This window comes from Euprymna scolopes, chromosome 1 (assembly GCF_053919585.1).
Source record: "Euprymna scolopes isolate OS-2025 chromosome 1, ASM5391958v1, whole genome shotgun sequence".
Taxonomy (NCBI): Eukaryota; Metazoa; Mollusca; class Cephalopoda; order Sepiida; family Sepiolidae; genus Euprymna; species Euprymna scolopes.
Genome location: NC_136482.1, coordinates 13,630,807 through 13,650,859, shown reverse-complemented (window position 1 = coordinate 13,650,859; position 20,053 = coordinate 13,630,807). Strand labels below are relative to the sequence as shown.

Here is a 20,053-nt window from a genome sequence, read left to right as displayed (position 1 = left end):
AGTTTACACTGAAATAGAAAAGTCATGGGAGGCAGGAGCAGATTCAAACCAAAACTGCTGCAATTGTCAAAATTTTTATTTTTAAGATTTTCTATTCATTTTCATTTGAAATACAGAAAGAAATATGATAAGTTCAATATTGTTGGTGTTGCCTTTTTCCTAATTCATGGAGTTCCAAATCATGTGACAATTGAGAGTCAACCATTGGTCGATTTCACCAAGTCTTTAGTCTAGAAAACACGATTCTTAAGTTACTTCATCTTTTCTACCTTTTTGAGTCAATGACTGAAATAGTAACAGGTTACACTTTCTTGCCTATTTTTTTTTTTTCTTGTTGTTCACTTAAAGTTTGTTTTTGTTTTGTTTAATCACTAAGGGAACATCATTCATTTGTCCATTGTTTTTATTTTCGACAGACTAGTTCCAAGACATGTGATTGTCTCCTCAACACCAGATTTGTTCTTTGCGATATCATGTGGTCAATCATTAGCCATGTTCATACTGGTTATATTTAACATGCACTTACATCTCTAAGTCCATCTTTTCATACCTCCATGCATTAGCAAGTTTTAACATAGCTTATTTCAATGTATTACTTAAAAACATAAATAAAACCAGTTATCTTTTTATAAATACAGTTCTTAGCTCTATTTTGTGTGACTTATTTATGTCTAAGAATAATTAAAAAAAAAAATAAAATATATATATTAAAAAAATAAATCATACAGATTTTATGTGATTATAATTTTGAAAAAGTTTGAGATTTTTACTATAAAAAATTGTTCAAGAAATACATAACAATCAAGAAAATGCAGATCTATTAGGCTTCAAGGCTCCCAGCAATAAGCAAGTATGAAAGGAACAAATTTGGATCCATACCAGTTTCTTTAATTTTCAGTTGACCTTCTTATACTGTAAACAAATAAATAATAAACTAGAGTTTCTGCTCTACAAAAGAGTAAGCTGATTAAAAGTGCTCACTGAACGCAAAGGCACACTCTCTTCTTTCTCCAATCTGCCTTAAAGACCTGTTTACCTCCTTTTATGGTTACTTCAAAAGAAAAAAAACTGCCTTTCCCATCATGCACTCCAAGTGCATAAATGAATCTGCCATTTTGTCTCTTCTTTCATATGGAGCAATACAGGTAAGCCCTTCATTTTGTTTGCAGATACACCACACGTCCCCCCCCCCGAGATCTCCGAGATAAATAAAAAACCTTATAGTTCTTCATCCAAGCTCTACAAAAGAGTAAGCTGATTAAAAGGGCACTGAACGCAAAGGCACACTCTCTTCTTTCTCCAATCTGCCTTAAAGACCTGTTTACCTCCTTTTATGGTTACTTCAAAAGGAAAAAAAACTGCCTTTCCCATCATGCACTGCCTTCCCATCATGCACTCCAAGTGCATAAATGAATCAGCCATTTTGTCTCTTCTTTTATATGGAGCAATACAGGTAAGCCCTTCATTTTGTTTGCAGATACACCACACGCCCCCCCCCCCCCCGAGATAAATAAAAAACCTTATAGTCCTTCATCCAAGCAAGCCGCCTCCTCTCATGATGAGACCTTCTTCTTGGACGACTTCTTGGGGATGACATCCTTAGCTTCATTACAGTCATTCCCATCTGACTGTAAGGAAACACAGCACGAGTCCACGTCGAGTTAGGGCACACTAATTACAATTACATTATTCTTTGACTGCATTCCTGTTACTACTCCTCTTCCCCAGTGAGTAGTACAGTTCACATTGAGAGGCTTCACCTACACCTCCTCACCCACTTCAATGGTGGCTTCCTCACTTTCATCTCCTGCAGTTTAGTTGTAAGGATGCCGATACTCATAAATAAAGATGGCCCTATGAGGTACTGTTGTTTCATTTTGTCCAGTTTTTGGCGACATGTTGCCTCTATGGGTGAGATGTAGCTTCTCTCTGCAACAGTCTTGATGGTACGATGATGCTTTTCCATTATTCCATTTCCACTTAGTTGATATATCACCCTAAAAAATTGCCAAACACCCCACTTGTCATACACCTCCTTGAAAACTTCCGACCTAAAAGCAGGGCCATTGTCCATTAACAACTCTGCAACTGGCCCTCTCTCTAAAAATAATTCCTCAACAACTTTCCCGATCCCGATACAGTTTCCGACTTAATCTCTCTTGGTCCACAGTCAATCATCGATAGATACAGTTTGTGGTGATAGTGTGTGACATCAATGGCCAACCGTTTCCAGTGCTCCGCCACATGTAATTCTTCTGCCTCATGAGGGGACAGCACAAGATCAATCAACTGGCATTCCCTGCAATTTTCCACTACTTCCTTTGCCAGGAACAATGTCTGCTCCCGACCAAAATGGTGCATATTATGCAATTCTTCAACCTCCTCTTGCACAGCATATAGAAGACACACTCTTTCCATCCTGCAACCAGGCCTTCTTTACTCGCATCATTATATCTGCCTTATTCTTTCCTGATGGAACCAGCATGACAGACACCTTTAATTGGAATTTCTTAATCAGATCTGCAAATGTTCAAAGTCTTCGCTTGATCAACATTTCAGCAGCACCTTTCATCGTAATTCTATCACCAATCACTGCAGACCTGATCCATGATGCTACTGTTGCTGAATCAGTCTTTATCTCAATTACTTTCAGTCCTCACTTCAGAGCCAGATTGATCCCTTTCATAGTGGCATCCAGTCCAGCAACATTTATATGGGAGTAGTCATTTTTCTTCCTTAGCCATGCTCCATCTTCCAGTCACACCTCCTACATCCAATATGACACCCAATGCCAGGCTACTTGCATTGCACCATATTACTCCCGCTTCTCTATTACTGATATACTATTCTCCCTTCACTGGGTCCTCCTTCTTCACTCTTGTGATGACTTATCTTATGTTTACAACCTCCTTCATCACACAGACCTCCCAGCAGTCAGTACCCGTCTGCCATTTTATATAACATGCCATTCTGAGCCAACCAGCAACAGGATAGTGTCCCACCAACTTCCTGCAGACAGAGAAAAGTTCTCACTTTGTCAATTCAGTCTCAACTTCAGGTATTTCATTTCCTCGTTTGAAGACAAGGTTTTCTTTTCCATCTTACTGCAGTTTCAACCCCAAACTGCTCCGCCATCTAGCAACTCTGCTGGTTTTGCAGTTAATCCATATTCCTCAATATGGTCTCTCACCTTCTCTGCTGTCACCTCTGCCTCCTCCACAAGAATGTCATCAATATATGAAGTAGTGGCCCTGTCCACTTCACAATCCTTCTTAACTACCATCTTCAGGACAGCAATCATGATTTTTGGAGCTGAACTTAGCTCAAAGCCCAACCTTGTCAAACAATACAGCTGTCCCTTGTACTTGGCCAGTTGGTACTGGCAAAGCTTCTCGTCCACGTGAATCTGCAAATAGATAGACTTCAGGTTTACGATCTTAGTGGCCCACCCCATTCTTCTCCATTTCCTTATGACCTCTATATATCAATTCCCTCTCCAGTATGGCAGCCTATGAGTTTATTTAGCTCCCTGAAGTCCAGTACAAGTCTAACCTTGTTCTTGGTAGGCTGAACAACTGCCATAAGTGGCAGTACTCCTCTTTCCACCCCTGATCAAAGCTTCAGGATTCCCTCTTCTATCCACCTCTTTTTTTAATTCTTTTCTCGCCTTTCTGCACAATCTGATCTCATAGCAATCCACTATATTCTGTAGTTTTGGCTGCTCAGAGATCCATCACCACTCCACTGTCCACCTCTCACCATCAAACTTCACTAGGCAATCCTCATCCTCGATGCAGCAAGCCTCTGGTTTTTGTGCTTTGATGTTCTTTCCATTTATTGCTCCTATCGCACCGAGGCATCCAAAAGTCACATGGCCTTCCCTCACTGCAGCACCCTCCCCCAGCTGATTGATTGGCTTCAGACCTAGCACAAAATCAACACCACCGACCAGACGATCTAACACAAGAGTTTGCAGCACAATGGGCACACCTTGCATCATCAGCTGTCGTCTCTCCCTCCTTACTGCTCACAGTCCTGAAAATTTGGCACGGCTCCATGATTTAGTGGCATTCCTTGCTAACAGCATCATGGTGCAACCGTGTCAACAAGGGTTATGGCTCTTTTCCCGTTGACAACTATCGCTAATTGTGAAAATGATTCATCTGGTGCCATTTCTGCACAGAAGGGGTAACTACTGGCACAACAGATCCCTTTACTCATTTCCCTGGTCTTGTGACCTGCTGATGTGTCCCACTTGGCCACAATAGTAGCAGGTGATCCTTGGTCTCGGATCCTTGCAGTGTTTAATCAGGGGAGGACCCTGGCACACAAAGCACTTTATGGCAAATCTACCCTCCTGTCTCCTTGCCACCTGCCTCTCGTCATCCAAGAGGGGGTGGGGGGTCTTATACATGCACTTCTGCTTGTAGCTGCAGCCGCAACTGGACCTTCTTAACCAGAAGTCTGGCATAAACCAAGAGATCATCCACCTCCATGTTACAATCCCTATTATTCTCTTCAGATTCACAGAAACTTCTTCTGAGAAACCATTCACCAGGTACAATCTTACAGGGATTTCTCTTAATCTCTGAGGCAAAGATGTCAACAGACTTACCAGTCCATCTCAACTTTGAAGGCTTGCCAAGTGCCTCAAAGGGTCCCTCCGCGAATGCTAATTTCAGTTGCTGTTTTACCAGGGCAAGGTTTCCTTTGTCTTCTTTCTGCATTTGCTGGTATATTGTGAGGGCTTCCCTTTCTAAGTATAATGGTAGCAAGTTAACCACATCTTCAATCTTTTGAAGCTTCACCACCATTTTTAACTTACCTAGCCATTTAAGTAGGTCCCCTTCTCCAGTAAAGGGCCTCAACATTTGACCACTTATCCTCCAGTCAGCCATGTTCATCAAAGCGTTGTACCGAAATAGCTCGTGCTCTATGGAAAAGTAGGCTGGTTTAAAGTGTTTACCCAACACAAAGGCACCCTCTCTCTCCTTTCTCCAATCTACCTTAATGACCTGTCCATCTCCTTTTATGTCTTACTTAAAAGAAAGAAAAAAACTGCCGTTCCCATCATGCACTCCAAGTACATAAATGAACCAGCCATTTTGTCTCTTCTTTCACATGTAGCAACACAGGTAAACCCTTCATTTTGTTTGCAGAAATACCACAGAGTTGTTTGGGTTTTTGTGACAACGTCAATTTTTAACATCTGGAATTTTTTTTAAAAATAAATAAAAGGTGGATATTAAATATTTATTTTTTGGAGAGTTTTATTATTTACAAAACTTTTTAATAAACAAACGTAACATTGTAGAGACTGCCCCTATTTACTGTCCTTCACACGAGAGTATAATGCATAAAATCTCAAAGGGTACATCTTTTTTGATATTAACAAAACGTTTTAATAAGCAAACAAATAATTGCAAAGATGATGTTCCTATTTGTCAAATCAGAAGATTCTATGTTTTGAGTTGTGTATACTTTCAGCATTCTAAATTAATGTTTTAAAATTATTTCATTCTTTAAGATTATTTGATTTATATCTAAATTATCATACAAGGTTTCGTTTGTTTATTAAAAAGTTTTGTAAACAAAAATATGCACCAAATATTAAATATACCCCTATGAGGACATGCCTTTTTAACTGTGTTTACACAGATCGAACACATGCATACAATTTCAATTACACACCAATTACCTGCCCTTGTTGTAACTCCCGTTTGTCCAACAGATGGCATTCTCTACTTCTTATTTCACTTTCTTTATCTACTTCCGCTTCTCTCTTTCATTCAAACTGTCAACATGACAATGCGTTCTTTGTTGTCTGACTGTCTATGTGAGGAACACGCCTTGACAGATGTGTAATCCTTTCAAGGTAAGGATGAACTCTCATATATACCCACATACACAATGAACATTTAACGCATCCAGACACACATATGCATAAGAATATATATGCAACAAATATTTTAACTCCATACACACGTATACAATGAGCTCATATGTATAACGGACAATTCACTTCATTAATGATATACACACATTATTAATGTAATAAGTCCCCTGACGTACCCCTCCACCGTACTGTATACCGATACTCTATGGCTGACTGGGATAGCTTCCGTACATTCATATCTGATTTACCTCTGCACTCCATGTTTAAAAAGGAAGTGTCCTCTATAGTATCAGATCTGACCGAATGGTTAATTGTAGGCATAGATCAATTCATACCATCTAAAAAATTCCAACAAAAACCTAACAGCCAGCTACGGTTCTCCCCAGAATGTGCTGCTGCTATCGTGCACAGAAATCACTTTTTCCATAGCTACCAACGTAATAGATGCATTGAGACTAAAGCTGCTTTCAGGACTGCCAGAAACCACTGTAAAAGAGTAATAAAAAATGCAAGAGAGCTATATGCCCAGTCTGTTAAATCCAAGGTAGCTGATCAGCGGCTTGGTTCCCACCAATTTTGGCAAATAACAAATAGGATCCTGAACAGAAGTGTGCGTTCTATCCCAACCATTATCAATGGACCAGAGGTCATCTTGTCAGCATCAGACAAGGTCAAACTATTTGCAAAGAACTTTGCAGCTAATTCTACCCTATGCGAGGAAGGCCATCAACTCCCCATATTTCCTCCTATAACACAGAACAAGCTAGGTAACATACAAATATCCGTGCATGAGGTCGCCAAGCTAATCAAGAACCTTGATTCCAGTAAAGCAACTGGCCCTGATGGCATCCCAATTATAGTGTTAAAAAAGCTTCAACCAGAACTTGCTCCCATACTTACGAAATTGTTTAAGCGCTGCCTTAAGGAGAAGTGCTTTCCGACTCCCTGGAAGACCTCATCAGTTTGCCCTGTATTTTAGAATTCAGGTAATAAGTCATCTCCCTCTCAATATAGACCAATAAGTCTCCTGTGTGTTATGAGTAAGTTGCTGGAATCCATATTAAATAGAGAAATAGTCAACTACCTCAGCAGAAACAACCTTCTTAGTGACACACAATATGGTTTCCGCTCTGCAAGATCTACAACAGATGTGCTGACGGTTATATCTCACAGGATTAGTGAATCTCTTGACAAAGGCTTCCTTTCCAGGGCAATTGCTCTTGACATATCAAAAGCCTTCGATAAGGTATGGCATAAGGGTCTACTTCACAAGATTTCCAGCTACGGTATAACTGGAAATGTTTTCTCAATCATTAAATCATTTCTCTCCGATAGGTTCATAAGAGTAGTGGTTGATGGACAAAAATCAGAGGCCTGCAGTATTAATGCTGGAGTCCCTCAGGGGTCAATCCTGGGCCCAACTCTCTTCCTGATCTACATCAATGACCTCCCTAAACACATACTTAAATCATTCGTTGACATCTATGCTGATGACACGACCATCTATGGCAACACATCAAAGGCTGTAAATGACAAAGTTCTCTCTGATTCTCTCTCCTCTGATCTCGAGCGCGTGGTTCAGTGGGGGAAGACGTGGCTAGTTACCTTTAATGCATCTAAAACCAAACTCCTATCCTTACATCATCAACGCTCTGATCCCCATCTGGCATCAATTGGGATGGATGGCTCTCGTCTGGGAGAGGCCCCGTGTTTTGACAAGCTTCTAGGTTTGACCTTTACTCCTGATCTGAAATGGAACACGTACATCAAGTCTGTTGCCAAGGTCGCTGGAAAGATGGTGGGATCCTTCTACGGCTCCAGAAGATATCTCACAACTGATGCAATTCTCTATCTATATAAAAGCCAAGTACGTCCAAGGATGGAATACTGCTGCCATATCTGGGCAGGAGATGCTAAAAACAGCCTATCCTGCCTTGACAGAGTACAAAATAGACTTCGTGGCTTGGTGGGGGATGCCCTTTTCTCTACCCTGCAACCTCTCTCCCACAGAAGAGACATTGCGAGCCTATCCTTGTTTTATCATTATTTCCATGGCAGGTGCTCGTCTGAACTCCAATCTCTCATCCCCCCTCGCCAATCTTTCACAAAAAAAACCCATCTAGCCGAATCCACTGTGAAAAATTTCTCCCACTCTTTATCTGTGCCTAAATCAAAATGTGGATTCCATGAACAAAGCTTTTTTCTTAGAACTGCACGCCTGTGGAACTCTGTTCCGTCTGCCTGCTTCCCACCTGACTACAACTTGGATGTCTTCAAGTCCAATGTTAACAAATTCCTAATGAACCGCCCCCTTAAGTAAACACTTCATCAAATCTCCACACTAACGTAATATACTTGCAATAACCCTTATCCCTGAGTGGCTTCCGGGCCTTGATAAGTGGTGACCACTGTGTAAAAAAAAAAAAAAAAAAAAAAAAAAAAAACACACACACACATGTACACAAACACACTTTGTATTATCCAATACTTCTGTATTAACAAATAATCCCTGTAGATATGTAAATATGTAACTGTTTTAGCGTGCTTTATTTTAATACTTCTTAAATGCACTCTAAAACTTGGTCTTTATTGTTGATCGTTTTATTACGTTGTCTCAAGTACAAACGACAACCTTCAACCTTCAAGTAATTGAACACACAGCCTACAGATAGGTAACTGCCGATCTCTATAACTGATAACAAATCCATAACATCCCTTTTTTTTTTAAATAAATCTTTCCCTATATTAAAAATCGACTTTATGATGAAAAAACAAACAAGTTTATTATCCATTTAATCACAATGTGCAAAGGAAAATTTGCAAATCTGAAGTAAAAGAATGACAAACTCAAATTTCCTTCTTTCAGATTTGCTTCTTTCTTGGGTCCTTGAAACCTATTCAAAAATGTTCAAAAATAGCATTAAAGTAAAGTTATATTTAATAACAAAATAACAAAGCTAATATTCTACAATTGAATAGACTAAATATTTTTAATATTACTGTGCAGAATATCCTCTTCTAAAACACTTTACATGATTTTGTTTTTTTTTTGTTTTGTTTTACTCTTTTTCACCCCAATCAAGACATATTGCAACTTGGAACTTAAGGGACTACTATTTGGGATTGTGTCTAACAGAACTGTGGGGAGTTGAGCTGCAAGATATCGTCCACATTACATTTTAACTTCTGCAGCTTTATACAATCATGGAAGTAGGCAACAGGGAAGGAATTCCAAAGTCTAACTGTCCAAGGGAAGAAACTATTAAAGTAGAAAGCTTTTCAGCATCTAGAGACCTCAACAGTGAAGAGATGGTATTTTCCTGCTTGTTAGGTGAGTCGGAAGCATGTATGTTGAGGGGCACAATTTAATATGTTGAAATTAATGTTTTTATATTATTTCAATTATACAGAATATTGTTTACATCTTGGTTATTATTTTTATAACATTTTGGACAATGTAACTTGCAATCTTCAGGTGCATTTTCTCAAAATGGAAAGATGTTGAACTGAAGATCTTAGGTTTCACAGACGAAACATTGTGAATATAGCAACCAAAGTGAGAATGAGAGTTCAAATAATCCAAATTTCAATATCTCTAAAGTTTTGAAAAAAAAAAAAATTATTTTTTTAATTCATTTAACTAGTAACAACTTTCAATGAATTTTCATATGAAATACTTTGAAACAACCTTCTTAGTGACATGCAATATGGTTTCCGTTCTGCAAGATCTACCGCAGATGGGCTAACGGTTATATCTCATAGGATTAGTGAATCTCTTGACAAAGGTTTCCTTTCCAAGACAATTGCTCTTGACATATCAAAGGCCTTCGATAAGGTATGGCATAAGGGCCTACTTCACAAGGTTTTCAGCTACGGTATAACTGGAAATGTTTTCTCAATCATTAAATCATTTCTCTCCGATAGGTTCATAAGAGTAGTTGTTGATGAGCAGAAATCAGAGGCACACAGTATTAATGCTGGAGTCCCTCAGAGGTCAATCCTGGGCCCAACTCTCTTCCTGATCTACATCAATGACCTCCCTAAACACATCCTTAAATCATTCGTTGACATCTATGCTGATGACACAATCATCTACGGCAACACATCAAAGGCTGTAAATGATAAAGTTCTCTGATTCTCTCTCCTCTGATCTTGAGCGCGTGGTACAGTGGAGAAAGAGGTGGCTGGTCACCTTTAATGCATCCAAAACCAAGCTTCTATCTTTATATCATCCATGCTCTGATCCCCATCTGGCATCAATTGAAATGGATGGCTCTCGTCTTGGGGAGGCTCCATGTTTTGACAAGCTTCTGAGTTTGACCTTTATTCCTGATCTGAAATGAAACAAGTACATCAGGTCTATTGCCAAGGATGCTGGGGAAAATGGTGGATCCTTCTACTGCTCCAGAAGATATTTCACTACTGATGCAATTCTCTATCTGTATTAAAGCCAAGTACATCCAAGGATGGAGTACTGCTGCCACATCTGGGCAGGAGCTGCTAAAAACAGCCTATCCTGCCTTGACAGAGTACAAAATAGACTTTGTGGTTTAGTGGGGGATGCCCTTTTCTCTTCCCTGCAGCCTCTCTCTCACAGAAGAGACGTTGCGAGCCTGTCTTTGTTTTATCGTTATTTCCATGGCAAGTGTTCGTCTGAGCTCCAATCTCTCATCCCCCCTCGCCAATATTTTACGAGAAACACCCGTCTGGCTGAAACTACTGTCAATTTTCCCCAGTCTTTATCTGTGCCTAAATCCAAATGTAGATTCCATGAGCAGAGCTTCTTTCTCAGAAGTGCACGACTGGGGAACTCTGTTCCGTTTGCCTGTTTCCCACCTGACTACAACTTGGATGTCTTCAAGTCCAACATAAACAAATTCCTGACAAACCGCCCCCTTAAGTAAGACACTATCAAATCTCTGATAAAACCACCCCTGCTCAGGTACATGCTATCATAAAAAACCTTGACACTTCAAAAGCATGTGGACCCGATCTTATCCCAGCTGTGCTATTAAAAAAGTGCTCAGCCGAAGTAGCTCCAGTTCTCTCCAAACTCTACAAAAAATGCCTTAATAAAGCTTGCTTTCCGGGCTGTTGGAAAACTGTTTCTGTTGTACCAGTATTCAAGAATTCTGGCGAAAGGACAGACCCATCAAATTATCGCCCCATTAGCCTCCTCCCACTTTTTGCCAAAATATTTAAGACCATAATTGACCATGCTCTAGTCCATCATCTTACAGATGCTAAACTACTGACTGACAAACAATATGGATTTAGACAAGCCCATTCCACAGCAGACATCCTAACTGTGATCTCTGAACGTATATACAATTCACTGGACAAAGCGGGGGAGGACAGAGTGGTAGCTCTAGATATATCTAAGGCTTTTGACAGGGTATGGCATGAGGATCTCAGGAAAATCAGATCATACGGTATCACTGGTAGAATACTAAACATAATTAAATCCTTAGATAAGAGAAAAATCCAGGTTGTCCTCGACGATCGTACATCTAAACAATATGATATAAATGCGGGGGTGCCCCAGGGTTCTATCCTTGGACCTCTATTGTTCCTGATATTCATAAATGACCTCCCCGACAAAATTGCCTCTGAGATGGCTATATATGCTGATGACACTACACTCTATGGCAGGCACGACAGGAAGACGAATGAACACATTTCTAAAGAAATGGCAGAAACACTAGAGGAAGACCTCCAATCTGTAGTGGAATGGGGACAAAAGTGGTTGGTCGCGTTCAATGCTGCCAAGACTAAACTAGTTTCATTCAATAATTACAAGAAACCCTCTCTACCACCCATAGCAATGGCCAACGACTCTTTATCTGAGAGTCCATCTTTCAAACTCCTTGGCCTAACGTTCACAGGAAACATGAGTTGGAACAATTACATTGAAGGCATTGCCAGGGCTGTTGCAAGAAAGGTGGGCTCTCTCTACTGCGCTAGAAAACTACTAACACCCGAAATTATCTTGTACCTCTATAAGGCCACCATTCGCCCATGTATGGAGTATTGCTGCCACATCTGGGCTGGTGCATCTGCTACTAGTCTCTCGCTCGTTGACAAGGTTCAAAAGAGAGTCGCAAATCTGATAGGCCCTGAACTGGCATCTAAGCTTCAGCCTCTGTCCCATCGACGAAATGTTGCATCCCTCTGCCTTTTCTACAAGTATTTTAGTGGTGAATGCTCTGATGAACTGCAATCACTTGTGCCCCCACGACGTGAGCACCCTCGACAAACCCGACAGGCTGCTAAATCCCACCTCCACACTGTAGAGATCCCTAGATGTAAAAGATCTTTTTACTCCAATAGTTTCTTCCCCAGAACCGCTAGACTCTGGAATTCCATTCCAGGTCCCTGCTTCCCCAACAGTACTGACGTGCAAAAGTTCAAGTGTAACATGAACCGACATCTTGCTGCCCAAATCCCTACATAGTACCCCAGTAGTTGTTGCCCCTGATAGTAGCCCCCTACACCAAAGTGGCAATTTGCCTTGTTTGGGGTGAAAATGTAATAAAAAAAATAAAAAATAAAAATAAAAAAAACTAAATAAAGTTTAGAATACAAAAGCAATATCAAATGATTGGTACTAATAAAGATTGTACTATTGTTGGAATTTTCCAGGCAGTTTACAGAAAATGTTGAAAGGTACCAAAACGCTGAGCCAATAGCTGCAACCTATGACATTTATTTGCTATCATTAGTTTATTATAAAAATAAATCTTGTTTGAACAAAATAAGAAATTGTAAAATAAAAAAATCATAAATAAAAAATATTTTTCTTGTTTGCTATTCAAAAAATAAAATAATATAATTCATTTATGAAACTTACCTTACAATCGGTGTTTTTTCCTTTGGGGTGAATTTTAATTTTCTTAGTTTCATAAAAATTATCTAATTTATTCTATTATTCTATTTTTTCATTACAACAAAAAGAATATTTTCATCTTTCAATTCATTTTTCATTGAATTATCTTCATAACAGAAATAATAAATTTTTCATTAAAGAAATTGGCTAACATTTGTAAAAAAAAAAACTTTTGTTCAGCACCTTGCATCATTTTACATAAACTGTGCAGAAAATTAGAACGCTAGCACGCTCCTTATTCTGCATAAGTACCAAATGATTTAATAAAAGAGTTACTTAATAAAATATAGTTCCTCTAGTTTATACTAATGAGAACTATAGGGCTGTACTATGTGAACTATGAGATGCTGTAGCCAGGTATATCTATTATAATAGATACCAGATCTTTCTTAGATTTAAGTCGATTTTTTTCATCCTAGAAAATCTTATTTCTTCTAATCAAAAGGTTAAATTTTTTAAAATATCGATTTCTTCTCCTCCCATCCCTTTCCTGGGTGCTGCAAAGCCATGTAACCAGTCATAACACTATCCAGACACTTAAGTGCTTTTCACAAATTTAAGCCGATTTTGTTAGATATCATTGCAAGGAATTTAGTGAAGTAACTATTCATGCTTAATTTAGTTTAAATTCTGGTTGTGATAATTTAAGACAAGTGTGATTCCACAGACACCATCACAATACTGGCTGAAATAAACAGATAAGTTTTGCTTCATTAAATATGAACTCTTCATTTCATGTGGGAATGAAAAAAGATAGAGATGGGGAGATTTGGGACAATAATGTGTGAAAGGTCTTTAGCATCAGGATTAGAAGGATAAAGACAATGGGACTTGAGAAAGAGAAAGGTAGGACTTTACTCCTTCCGGTGTGTGTGGGGGGGGGATAACATGAAGTAATTTAGATCAGTGCATCTTAATCCCCCATCCTCTGGTGTGGCCCATTTTCAGCATCAAAAGAAATTTCAGGCACACATAATCTTCAATAAAATTTCCAATAACATGGAAATGTTTTTTTTTATTAACAAAAAAAAAAATGTATTAAAAATGTCAATGACAAAATTAATTCTGCTATTCAAGGCCAATAGGGGCTATATTAAAGTGATTTAATATTAAAGTGATTTTACAAATCTGCATCAGCAGGAAAATCATTGAATTTCAACCCCCAGATATTTGTCATTGGGCCCACTGCAGGTGCAATGAAAGCTCCAGATCCATGTCAAAATTCCTCAGGCTCACTTAGGTTCTTGTTGAGAAACACTGGTTTAGATGATTCTAAACTACTTCCGCTCCTAGAAGAGAGAGATAGCTAATAGAAGAAAAAAAATCACGAGTTTTACAACTGTTAGACATTATAAAACGTATCATTATAAACCCATTTTATTTGATTGCACTTGGATTTCACTAAGATGATATAAGTTCACATCATGATCAGGATCAAACTTAGCTAATGAAAACTAGATGAATGTTTTGAGGTCCAACGTGAAGACATCTGCATATATGAAATAAAGCAAAATAAAAACACATGAACCAGCATGGTGCAACCTTTTCTGAACGATTTGATTCTGTTGTTGACATTGGTGTCCTTGCTTAACTTTGGTGATTTGAAAGGAACCTGCGTATCGTCATTATTTAGAAGTTTTGTGGCATACATTGGGCTTAATTCACTAGAGATTATCGATTCCAGGTGAAACAGTGACTAGAGTAAGTCAACAAAACTTGCTAGAATCATTGGCACATTCGTTAAAAAAAAAAGAAAAAAAAAAAGAAAAAAAAAAACTCACCGTATGGAAATGCTGTAACACACGTTTCACTGTTCTAAGACTTAACAAATTTATATTACTGCATTATCCATGCACATCACTCTTGTAACCAAATTCCTTTTGTTTTATTTTTTAATTCAGAATATAGAAAATTTATGCAACTGAAATATATATGGTACAAAAATGCGTTGATTGTAATGTTTTTTACAATTAATAGTAAAGTGAGTAGTATTAGTTTCCCTATGTTTTAGAACCAAGTACTTACAGGAGAGACCATACTGAGGTTTCCAACATTCATAAGCGAAAGTGTAACTATGGAACCAACACCCAGGTTTTCAATCTACCTCATTATCAGATACAAGATGATCCACTAAAATTAAATTCATCTGAACTAGATGATCTGCCCCCCCCCTTTTTTTTATTGGACACTCATTTATCAAAGCAAGAATATTTGGGAAGGCAAATGGTATAAACACTTGAAAACCTGAAAAAAGATGGATTACACATAGCCTACCTGTGACAAGAGGCTCCAAGTTTAATTCCAACGGAAATCTTCTCCCACCATTACATCAGTTCTTTGTCAGTACATTGCTGACAGGCTGAATCAATAGCTTTATTATTCAGTTTCTTGACACACAAACTCGATCTTCTACTAAAACAAAACCAACTACAACCATGATTCATCTGATCACAGGAGATTATGCCATCCAATTGCAATGGCTTTTTAATACTCAGTTTGTGTGGTACAGTAACATTTTTGACCAATGACCAAAACATTTACAGAATTGCAGTGTACTTTCTACAGGGTGTCATCTGGTGGGTGGATCAGCACTATTAAAGAATTAAGGTGTGATTCTCCAATGATTATTGTACATGCTCGTTGCCAGCAGTTTTGTTCTTTAATCGCTTGCAGAAAGCGGCAGGTTTCAGATTTTATTCTATTCTAGCCAAAATCTGCATCTTTTTCTTTTAGAAACACTTGCAATAATAATCAGTGGATCTTTATGATTGCAACAATAAATACTCATTCAGACAGCTTTAAATCCAATTTATACCTGACAACATATGTGTGTGTGCCATCTTTTTATATTGAGCTGTTTGATAAGCTTATGTTATAATGCATTGCTCTTTGTGTAAAATAAACGGAGCTCTCAGGCAATTGATAATGTTTAGCCTTGAGATTTTGTTTACTCTCAGCAGGAGTCAGATGATAGCTATATGGTTAGAAGTGTTAACTGTCATCTAGACGGTTTAGTTTCAATCCTGGTTTGTGATACTTGCTTGTCCAGCCACACTGAAGAGCTGTAATACAGCAAATAAATCTGCCTATAGATGACTTTTATATGTATAATGGAAATTACTGAAACATCTTCCAATGCGATGGAAAAGGCAAAAGTATTTATATATTCATCAGTGTTTTCTCTTTATTTCAAGACTTTCTCAAAATGATTGATTCAAAGAAATAACATCCAAGACATTCTTTAAGTTACAAACGCACCAAATATTTACTAGACTAATTCCTCTGATCAAAAAAAGTGTAAATATTCTTAATTTCATAGAATAAGAAATAACCTCTATTGTGTTCGCTGCTTTATGAACATTTGATGATGCAATAAATAACATTTTTTTTATCTGTCATCAGTTAATTTTCTTTGTTGTTTTTTTTTTTTCATATATATATATATATATATATATATATATATATATATATATATATATATATATATATATATATATATAATTTTCGTCATTCAATGAATTTAAAAATTTATGACGTGAAATGTTTGAATTTCAAATCAAAAGATTTTTGTTATTCTATGTAAGACAAAGAATACAATTGAAATATTATAACTCCTTATCCTATCTTGTATATTGAGCAATTCTTATTTAGGTGGGATCGTACTTATAGAATATTACTGCCAGTAATATCTTATACAACTTATAATCACAGGTTTCCATACCAGTTGATGGTTAGATAATTTTATTCTGAAGTTATATATACATATATATATATATATATATATATATATATATATATATATGTATATATAACTTCAGAATAAAATAAAATATATATATATATATATATATATATATAGCCTAACCAATGTCTCACCATTGTTTTGGAAAATGAGGGAAACCAAGACGTGCAACTCTCAGAGACAAATTAACCAGAAAAACTCTTTTCACCCAAAATGTCTCAATTTTCCAATTCCATAAATTATTATTATTATTATTATTATTAACATTAGTACAACTGTTATTATCATTAATTAATTGTATGTTTATAAAGATGAGCTCTTTGTCATGCTGACAGTGAAAGTAAAAGCTCATCTTTAATTCATGATAGAATAGTTTAATATACTCAATCATCTCTGTGCAATTGAAATCAAAAAGGTTAATTTGCATACTACTTTGCAAAAAGAACTCTTATTAATTAAATTTTCGTTATGATTTTACTACAGTTCTATTTACAAATTTAATTTCTGTAGTGTGGATAAATAATTAGCATTTTACGTGAAGATTCTAACTGATCAATTTACTTCTGTGAATTGTGATTTTATTGTTTTCTCAATTCTCCCCCAGGCTATAAATAGAAATAAAAACAGCATTCATTGTGCTGCTAATGTTTTTAGCGCCTCAGTTTATTTGAAAATTATAAAAGTTAAAATAAAACCTTCACCCTTCTAATTCTTTAAGCGTTAAAAACCATAAGCGTTTGTTGAATAAAAGTTTAGTGAAAACTTTTGAAATGTTAAAATGATTTGCTATTCTTTTTACCAAGTGCCAATCAACTACCATCGCCACCACCAAACAAATTTAATTTTTGCTGCATGCATCATGACATTCACTCCAACAAGCAAAAATACTGACATATGAAAACAGGTTTTTAAATAAGATCAAATCTAACATATAAAGTTATCTTGTCAGATTTTCAATGTTAAACCCAAATAGCATTTAAGCTGAAAATTCAAACGTTGCTTCTGATTAACCAGTTTTCATTTATTTTTGTTATACCAGGTTATTGACAATAACTTACTTTGCTTTGATTTATTTTTTAAAATTATTCAGTCTGGCCCAAACAACTGCTATTATGAAAAACTGTTAATCATCCAAAGATAAAAATCAGCAAGGAGGATAATCCATTTTAAATTGAAAAATATAATAATAGTTGCGTACTCTAAATGTAACAATTGATATGTGTGAACAAATAAGAATTAAAAACAAAAACTATTTCATTATATCCTAGGCAACACCAGAAAAATGCAACTAATAATCTTTTAAACTTTTAAGTGTTTCTAGTTCAGTTTCTATCGAGTTATAGTTTATAATTATTCTGTAGATTTTATGTAGATCAACTGTTTGTTGTCAGAATGTCATCATTGGTTTGACGGATACAAACAGCATCAAGAGTACACGATGACTGACAATTTCTGAACTTGTGTTCTGATGAATATAAACTATGAAACTTGATCACTGTATTATTCAAACAATCACTAATAATGAGAACTACTTTCTTATAAATATAACAACTCAGCCAGCATGTGTGTGTATAGATAAGTTAGAAAAAATTACTCTATCCTTTCTGGAGTCAACATAGTACAATACTATTGTTGTTTACACTATGAACCGTTTGCTAAATAAAATGTATTCTGAACCTTTATAGGTTGAAGTCTTAAGTATCTCTCTGCAGAAGTAAGCTTCAGAAGAGAGTGGCTGGATGAGCTCTATTATCTATATTATCAAGGTTCGAAAAGGCAAAACTCGAAAAGACAATATAATAATAACCGGTAAAAATAATTTATTTGAATTTGAGCATATATGCATCTGTTAGTTATGTATGAGTGTATTATATTAAGAATTTTGTGTCTGGTCTTAATCCATTATTAATTTGTGGGTTGAGTCCAAGTATAAGAATCGCCTCCTTAATTCTTAGGTTCAATAACCTTAGCACTTATGATTAACTTCATGTATGTGTGTGTATGTAAAAGAAACAAGAAAATAACCAAAGAGACAAACAAAAAAAAAACATGATGATTTCAATATTTCATTCCATTAATGAGAATTTGTCAATGTCAAACTTTGACAAAGTTGCATAAATGAAACAAAATATTGAAATCATCATGTATCTGTTAATTCTTTTTGCTGTATTTACTTTGTTTCCTTGCTCACTCCTTTTTTTTTTTTTTTCCTTTTCCACACACAAATTGTTTAAATCAAGTTTCAGAAAGAAAGATTCCTATAAATATTATATCTAAGGTTAGCATAAGGTAGAAAACTTAAGTCTTTTCTTTATCCATTCAAGTATATATGCTTCTCATCAAAAGATTACTAAAAGAAATAAACACAGACCCAGTGGTAATCAACATAAGTACTTCAAAGAATTATTTGCACATCTCTCGGAAAAAATTCCGTTAAAATGCCCAATTTCAAACAGAAATTCAAAATAGATCCGGTTAGGTTCAAAATGTCAAGGTAAATACAAGAAGTTATTTTTATTGCTTCTTGAAACTTGTTCAACCCGTGAATGTTTAGAAATGCACATAAATTTTGATTACATTAATTTTTATTTCTTTCTGAAACTTGATTTAAATGAATTCTTAATTTGTAAACAATTAGCTTATTAAATGATAATATATTGATCTTATTTTAGTTGCAGGTTGAAGTAAAAATTCATAAAGTTAGCTTTGAGTGAATCTAAGAGCATTTGAATTAAATGATTTAATTATAGATCAAAGTTATATTATCCTGTGATTTAATGTCAGTTTCAGAGCAAAAAAATCTTACACGTGTTCCTGAAGAAAGTTCACAGCATTCTTGAAAAAAATCCAAATCATTATATGAACATCTTCAGAGACAAAAATAGTTAGATGAAAACTTTATAATATCCAGGTAAAAAAAAAACTTTCAGATTAGCATAAAAATCATCAAGAGCGATATAAAAGGTAATATAAAATCTTGACACTAAAAACAAAGATTTTTTGCTCTGAAACTGACATTAAAATCACATCATTCATCATTAAATAATTGATTAGCTACTTTATTTATAGTTCTACTGCAGTTTAAAAAAAATTAACTTTTTGAAAGTTTGATTATTCAGCTTTGTTTGGCTTAAGAAATTGATTCTCATAAGAATCGATTAAAACAATATAATTTTGTTTATTGCTACCTAATATATAATATTAGGACTAGCATGAATTCTTAGAAGAAAACTAATACACTGATTGCAAGAGATTAATTGACTTAAAAATGGACTTGGCATAAGTTTTTCTTTTTTAACTATAGTTTTAATGGTTGAAATACTTGCTATATATATATATATATATATATATATATATATATATATATATATATATATATATATATATATAAAGCATGTTTTAAATAAACTGATACTTATCCTGTTTCAAAAGTATCAAGTGAGTTAAATTGAAAGACATTTTAGTTATTCTGTCAATTACACTCATTCGTAGCTTAAAAGTGGCACCGACTACTTTAACAAATTAGATC

At 35.9% G+C, this 20,053-nt stretch overlaps 1 protein-coding gene across 25 annotated transcripts in view; it reads right to left on the bottom strand.

The window, feature by feature from the left end:
* The window catches only part of LOC145280297 (protein NDRG3-like), a 186,449-nt gene that overhangs the window by 87,078 nt on the left and 79,318 nt on the right, over positions 1-20,053 (bottom strand). The gene's annotated exons all lie outside the window — the stretch shown is intronic.